An 8568-nucleotide genomic window follows, 5' to 3' on the forward strand; every position below is an offset into this window, starting at 1 on the left:
TGGGAAAAAGGGGTCGGCCGTTACAATGTTAAAGTTATCAGTAAATATAAATGTGACGTCCTTTGGTGAAAGTGTTGGTTTTGAAAGATGCTACACAAAACAAAAGAAGTTCAGATTTCCTTTAATGAATTTAAAATTGATCCGGGCCACATGAAGGTGTGATTGGAATCATTAAGGTATAATTTTTCACAAAATTGAGGAGCACTTCTGTTTTGTTTTTGTATTTATTTATTTATTTCTCTTTACATGGACAATTGCCTCCAGGCGTTCTAAGAGTCTTCGCGCTTTGCAATCTAAAACGATAAAGACTTCTATGAAATGTTCGGCAGCTCAGGTTTGAATTAACAGATTAGGAATATAACGCTGATGCATTGTTGCTGTTGTGCTACTGCTTCAAACACGTCAGCTGGAAATAAAAAAACAGAAGGAATTTCACCCTAAAAATAGGAGTGAACCTAATGGTTGGCCATGAAATAAATAAATAAAAAATAAATACTGACCAGTACAGAGCGGCACTTGAAATCGGACTCAGTTTTAGCCTTTCGCTCGATATTACCGTGATTTGTACTTAAAATAAACTATTACCACCTGTTTCATTGCGACATTCAATCTTCCCAGCAAAACTAAAATTCTCTCGATCGGCTAAAAGCCTTCTAGTGGGGGCCAGTCTGAGTTGGCGCCTTCCATCGTCCCCACCCCCCTCCTGATCCAGTCCGAAATATAAACTTATGTTTATCTAGCCAAGTCCCACTTCGGCGATTGGAAAGCAAGACGTTGGACCGTGCTAGTGTAAAACGTATGGAAAAAAGTGGAAAAATGGAAGAAGGAAGATCTGCCAACCAACAACCTAAAACTTTTCTCATCTGGTCTATTCTTAACCTCCTATGTTGCTGTTTCCCGTTGGGTCTCGCTGCTGTGATTTGCTCCATGAGGGTAAGCATTGTGTATTTGTATTGTGTTTATTATACAAGCAGAAAGATAATTCCGAAGCGTACAAGGGCTGCAAAGTAGAAAATAATTAGGCACATAGTGAAGAAAATGGGAGGTATATTTCGTGATTAAAGTCGAAATATCAAAATAAAATATGATCTAACGATCCGTACATCTGAGGAAACGGGGAAAAACACCTTGTGTATACGAATGTGACAGCTCATACAGGTCTGTCCGGAGATGGGTTGAAAAGATTAAAGATGGGTTTGTGTGTATAATATGGCAGTTTAAACGGTAAACGGTGGTGGGGGGGGGGGGGGGGGGGGGGGTGCATGTAGTATTTTAAAACGAAATATTTCTCACTGAAGTAGCACGTTGAAATGCTTCGCATTCTAAGTGGAGCCCGACCCTGAGTTTACGTGCTTCTTTAACGGGTTCAGTCTTAAGCCGACAGGAATCCGTGGAGGCGATCTCCACAAAGAATGCGTTAAAATTATGACAGCCCTATGATCATTTAGAATACTAAGACATGTATATTATTATATTTTACAGATCAACTGTTAACGTGAGTGTACACACACACACACACACACACACACATATATATATATATATATATATATATATATATATATATATATATATATATATATATATATATATATATATATATATATAATTTTTTTTTTTTTTTTTTAAACTAAACATGTGGGCAGCGCAATAGCGCAGCCGTACTGCGGCTACCTCGCAGTAAAGGGTTCAAGCCTCGGGCGTTTTCCGAAAAGAGTTCGGGTGCTCCCGTTTACTTCCAAAGGCGTGCATTTTAGGTGATCTGGCTAATTTGTTTGTGTTCACCCTCAGATGGGTTGGCGCCCCCTTCAGAGATTATTCTCGTTCTCGGCTCCAGCAATCCCGTGACCTTGCCCCTGGATACGCGGGAATGGAACATGGATGGATTGAATACTTCAACGTGTGTAAAGATGATTTTCCAATTTTCCTTAAGTATTGAACAATTTGTGTTCTAAGCAGCTAGTTTTACTTTCACGATTAGTTATGTGGAGAAAAAAAATAAAAACAAAAGGATATAAACTGGGGGCTGATACGTTTGACTGAGACAGTATGGCTGCAATAAAGAAGACCCACCCTGATTAACATTCATTGAATTCTGTGTCACGAAAGTGGGATACTCCTTCATACAGCCAGTATCTTGGAGCCACATCACATCTGTCATTAAGGTTCCCTGCATTGATTTTGAAATCACTACGGACTTTTTAAAAATACTGTGGCATGGTGTTCTGGGAGTACCAACAGTGTCTTCATTTGTGCCAATTAGAAAGTGTGGCAAGAAACGACGAGTTAAGAGGGTGAACGTCCAATGGGTCTTAGATGGTAGGCTATATTCTGTGTGCTTGTCTGTTGATCACTGTGGCTAACCACAGACAGCGGCCGACAAACAAAGTAAACCAGTACAACAGCAAAGCCGCAGTGTGGTAGAAATCATGGTCGCTGCGGTCCAACATCTATTTTCCAAACCCACTTACCCAGGGTGGGAACTGCGGGGCAGCTGTATCCAGTCTTAGCAAGCATCGGGGAAAAAAGCACACACATATAGGAGTCAATTTAACAATCGTAATTCGCCTAACTGCATGTATTTGGACCATAGGTGGAAACCTACATGCTCACGGGGAAACCATCCAAATATCACTCAGGGATCACCCCAGTTTCCTTGTATCATCTCGCTTTTCTTTTTTCTCTCAGTTGGAAAGGCTGGCTTTCTTGGCATGTGTTCGTCATTTCTTTTCCATTCGTTTCCTCCCACAGTCCAAAACATGCAGTGAGGTGAATTAGCGCTGTCTAACAATGACCCCTAGTGTGTGTGTGTCTGTCCTGCGATTGGCTGGCGACCCCTTCAGGGACTGTTGCTGCCTTGCACTCTTTGTTTGCTGGGATAGGCTGCAGCTGCCGCGTAATCCTGCCCTGGATAGGTGGGTTTGGAAAATTGATGGATGGAGATTATACAATGAAGATATAAACGTGAACATCACAACCTATTTCCTCGCTTTCAGACACATAGACACCAAGCGAACAGCTTAGTGGGAATTTGTACATTCGTTCTGTATCCTTAAATGAATTTAATAAATTGCATTATGTCTTTAAAAATCCCACAGTCATTTGGACGGTGCGAAAGGTGTCCACTTCTCAAATAAAAATGGAACAACTGAAATACAATGAAATGCAATAAAAATAAAAATCAAGATTTATGAAGTGCATTTTACACATACAGTAGCTATTGCCACAGTTAAAGACTGTTATGTACTCCCAGGACATCTTGCCACGATCCCAAAAGAGTCCTTAGTTATTGCAAAATCTGTGCTGAGAACCTTTACGGAAGGTGTGACGAGGCTACAAGAAGCTGGGTGTATGAAGAGGGTTTTGCCACTTGTTTAATTTAAATGACGTGTAAGTGTTGGGTTCGTGAGCTGGTGGTCGGAGACGCTGACGCAAAATATAATGGATGTTCATCTGGGTGGGGTGTCTTTATTACAGCTGTACTGTAACTATCAAATATACGAGCCCCCAATTTATTACAGCCACACTGTCACTATCAAAAGTACGACCCAACAGTTCCTGTCCACACGTTTTTTTTTTTCTCCACATCACCAATCGCCACCCAATAAACGTTTCCATGAAGGTAAAACTAGCTGTAAGCTTAAACCACACATTCTTCCAAACCTGTAATGAGCACCGGAAAACCTTAGTTACACACGTTTAATCAATCCAACCACCCATTAATTTTCAATTCCTGCTTATCCAGGAGCAGGGTCGCGGGGATGCCGGAGCGCATCCCAGGAAACATCGGGCGCAATGCAGAAACAATCCCCGGAAGGGGCCTTTGCCCATCGCAGTGTGAACACACAAACACACACACGCCGATACCAACTTGTCATCACCGGATCACCAAACTTGCATGTCTTTGGAAAGAAACCGGAGCATCCCGAGGATACCAACGGAGAAAACATGCAAACTCAAGGCAGAGAACATCAGGAGCGTGATCATCTTACCGTGAGGGAGCAGCTCTACCGATTTGCCACGTTTAATTAATAACAGTATGAATTATTTAAAAGAAGTTATCTGCTCATCTGTATAATGTAATAATATACACGATTTAATACATTTAATCATGAAATTGATGTTAAGTATAAATCTTAGCAATTTAAATGATCGGAGAGCGGTCATAATTTGAATTGAATACGTTTTGAGTGGTGATCTCCCCCTGTGACTCCTGTCTGAACAAGACGGATCTCGTCTATGAAGCACTTAGCGAAAAAAGGCTGGGTCGGGGAGCACTTAGAATAAGAATCGTTCAACGCTCTACATCAGCTAGGATGGTGCGTAAACATATACGGAGTTTAAAAAGTTCTTAGTGTTAAGTTCTCTTCAGAAACGCAGCTCAGGATAATAAGGCTACAGCGTGCATTGGCTCAAAATAGTTTATACACAAACCGGACGTTACAGTTTAAACTGATCTACTATACACAAACCTATCTTTAATTTAAATTCAGCCCTGAAATGTTGACTTTAAACACGAAATGAACTACGAGATTAAAGTTGAAATTTCGACTTTAATCATGAAATAGACTTTTATCCTCTGCTGTGTCCTTATATTTTTTTTCTCTCTGGTGCTGTCCCGTTATTGTAGATACAATGGGTCAATATTTCAAAATGCATTTTTTTTTCGTTTAAATCTATAGATTAACATCACGGAATGTTTCTATTTTTATATAGTATATATTACTTCAGAGGTGGCACTGTGGTGCAGTGGTAGCGCTGCTGCCTCGCAGTTAGGAGACCTGAATTTGCTTCCTGGGTCCTCCCTGTGTGGAGTTTGCATGTTCTCCCCGTGTCTGTGTGGGTTTCATCCGGGTGCTCTGGTTTCCTCCCACAGTCCAAAGAAATGCAGGTTAGGTGCATTGGGGATCCTAAATTGTCCCTTGTGTGTGTGTGTGTGTGTGTGTGTGTGTGTGTGTGTGTGTGTGTGTGGGTGGGTGTGTGTGTGTGTTACCTGCCTTGTGCCCTGTGTTGGTTGGGATTGGCTCCAGCAGACCCCCGTGACCCTGTAGTTAGGACATAGCGGGTTGGATGATGGATGGATGGATATATTACTTCAATATAAATAAAGAGAAATAAAAATCCTGACACCAATTGTGTTCTCATGAAATAAATGGGCAAAAGAAAACAGTTATAATAATAGCAAAATTACACCCTTCCCCTCAAAATCCCCCAGCTTCTTGCCCACATACAAAATTGACCATGTTTAAAAAGTAAAAAAAAGAGTTTAACTTGTGAAAGCATTGCAAGTTATGAGAACAGAACTTAGTTGTAAGTAAAAGAAAAAGGAGGAGGATGGGATTCCAAACTCCGACCTCAAAGACTGGAATGTTTGGAGCCCAGCATCATTAAACATGTAACCAAGAGCTGAAATGCCTAAGGAGGCCTATGAGGGAAATGTAATGTGACAACCATCTACACATAAAGCAGGATTGTTGGAGATGGGAGTATACAAGTGCCATCTGTGGCAGTAATCCAAAAGTTTTAAAATCCGGAGAGAATGTTTCTATTTTTTTTTCTGTTTTGTTTAAATAATGAAGCTTTATCAAAAATTGCACCTTAGAACACCACCAACCTTTTCGTCCAAATGACATTGTGAAACTTAAAACTTCTATTTAATTCTTCGTATTTTGAGGAGTATTTTTAATCTCACCAAGTTTGGGTGGCATGGGGCACTGAGGTGGGAGGTTTTGGGTAGGGGCTGAGGGGTTTGGGGGGGGGGGGGGGATTTGAATCATTCATTTACCCAGCAAGATTATGCTAGTATATCTGTTCAGTGATGTGACAGTTTTTTTTTGAGGTTATATAAATGATCCATCAATTTCCAAGGTCTCAAAAAAAGTGCTATTCACTATTTTTGTGTGTGTGTAGTGAAGTGTTTAAGTAAAGGCAGCCATAAGATGTAGCAAAATAGAAAAAATTGTAAAGTGTAACGTTGTAAAGTTGTGTATGAATGAATATCTATGTTTTTAGCTGCGTGTGCAAAACACTTTCATGCAGAATAGCTTTTATGTCCCTTTTACATCATTTATTCTCTCACCTACCCACATTTTTTCACCACATTATAAAATGAAAAGAATAAGAGAATAGAATAGTATTTATTTTTTATTATAGTTGTTATAATGTTTTTTAATAATAACTATTTAGCAACTTATTTAGTTATGAATGACAAATGTTTGTCATATTTAAGTGTGCACTAAGAAGAACTAATGTCCTGTCCAGGTTATGTTTACTTTCTTGTGTCTAGAGGTTTGATTACCTTGTCAGTGACATTCATGTCTATGGGGACTCTTCCTGTGAAGTCAGTAGATGGATTGGGAGATCATGGGGGATCATGAGGTCACTGGATAGGGGTGTGTGGTGCTCCAGATAATATCTGCAAAAGGATGAAGGTCCAAGTGTTTAGAGACCTGGTGCTCCCTATTTTGAAATATAGTTGCAAGATATGGACACTATCCATTGACCTGAGACGAAGACTAGACTCCTTCAGTACTGTGTTTCTTCGGAGAATCCTTGGGTACAGCTGGTCTGAATTTGTGTGAAATGAGCAGTTGCTCATTGAGTCCTGAATGAGACACATTACTTACATTGTGAGGGAGCATCAGTAAAGGCACTACAGCCATGTGGCACAATTCCCAGAGGGTGATCTGGTTCACAGGATCCTCATTGCTGAGGACCCGAGCAGCTGGACCAGGCTAAGGGGACACCCATGTAATGCTGGCTACGGCACATAGATGGTCATTTCCTGGGGGTGGGACTGGACTGCATGTCTGCCTGGGGGGTTGATAACCAGGATTCCCGAGCTGTTTTGTTATGTGGTCGGTGAGGCAATGCGCTGTACTAATGCATGCTCCCCAACCTGACCTGACCTACATTCTACACAATATACTGCAGGCTGAAAACTGATTGGTTCTCAACTGTCCCACGCAAAGAGCACACCCCTCCTACCAAAGAGAAAATCAAAATTGTTTGATTTTATCGTAGCCAGTAACAGACTAGTTGGTCTCAGTCTTTGGGTATGTCACATAATCGGAGCACGCCACTGACTGGCTAAGATTATGTAATTGAAGGCTAAGACTGAAAACCGCAGGAAATATCGTCTGTTACGACACCGCCTTTAATTGAAGAAGCATTTGTTAATCCAACAGTTTTCTCGTTTAATATTAACCATTATAGAAACAAGGTGTGTCGCCATCCTGGCAGCTTCAGACTCAAAGCAGTTTACATTTACCTGGATGACTCTGTAGGCTCGGAAATGTCACTGCTGTGCACGTGAATATTCACCCATTTTGGATTTGCCAGTACCTAATTTGCCAATTTTGGGATATTGGAAAGAAAAAGGGTACAAAAAAAAAAAAACAGCTTGGTTAACAACTGCACCACCAGATCCCACAAAAATCCTCTGTGACCCAACAAAGAAAGAGAACACATTTTAACAACATTCTCTTTATTTTATTTACGGATGTTTGACTACGAATGGAAGACTAGAATTTGATGATAGGCACTGGTTACTTAATTTATACAAGTGCAAGGAAAATAATCCTTTTTATATTGCCATATTTCTCACGGATTTCATTGTTTTCCAGGTGGAGAATGCGAACTCTGTGGGAGACGCATCACGAGCAAAGGAGGCGTCTCGAATAGCCAGAGCCCTCAATATCACCGGCTGTGTCCTGGGAGCTTTGATTGTTATAATCGGTGTTGCCTTGTATATTTTTGTCCTGTCAAAGCAGCACTAGCTGTTCACAATAAGGCGTTTATATGCTCCAGATGGCTTTACGCTGCAGCAGCTTGGTTTATATCTTTATTATGTTACTCATTTAAAAATATGACTGCCTCATATTCTATTAAAGTGAAGAAAGCTTTTAACTTGCAGCAGTGGACATGCAAACAGAAGTAAGGTATCACAGTAAAAAAAAAGACAACTGTCAGCAACAGCCATCCTTTCTAAAGAAGCAGGCCAGTATATTTTTTATGGCACTTCACTGATACTTAAATGGAATGAACAAAGTGAGAAAACATAGAAGACAGGAAGGCAGAACAATGGAAAACTAAACCCAAATGTAAAGCTGTCAAAATTGTTACTGACGTTCGATTTTGTAACATGTTTTTTTTCTCATAATTGAGTGTGCATAACAATTGGAAATTTGAACCAATTTAAGTCAAATAAATAATTTCTCAGTACATACATTTTTAGGTGACTAATGGCCGACATCAAGCTTTCCATGGACAAGGACAAAATACACTCTACTTTTCTTTAGTCTAGAAGTTAAAAAGTAGGTTACAGCCTCTGTATTTATATACTGTACTTTTGCCCCACTGAGTTCAAAATGAGGCATTTTACACAATATTTACTCACACTGAATTGTAGTTAAATGAAGTTTCCCAGTTAAGTTAATAAAGTGCTTGTAAACAGCATTTTTGTTATATTCTGCTTTATCACTAATTTTTTATTAACGTTTTTCTAACCATTATTGACATCATTTCTTTAAAATGTTACCCTGTGACAACATCTGCTTACAGTTTACT

The 8568-nt window shown here is 40.0% G+C and overlaps 1 long non-coding RNA gene across 1 annotated transcript; it reads left to right on the top strand.

Annotated features, from left to right (window-relative positions):
* Positions 1-303: 303 nt before the first annotated feature.
* Positions 304-7852, top strand: LOC114658200 (uncharacterized). Its single transcript, XR_003717325.2, has 2 exons — positions 304-933; positions 7626-7852. It is a non-coding gene; the product is annotated as an uncharacterized LOC114658200 (long non-coding RNA).
* Positions 7853-8568: the final 716 nt, after the last annotated feature.

Source organism: Erpetoichthys calabaricus, chromosome 9, assembly GCF_900747795.2.
Source record: "Erpetoichthys calabaricus chromosome 9, fErpCal1.3, whole genome shotgun sequence".
Lineage (NCBI taxonomy): Eukaryota > Metazoa > Chordata > Cladistia > Polypteriformes > Polypteridae > Erpetoichthys > Erpetoichthys calabaricus.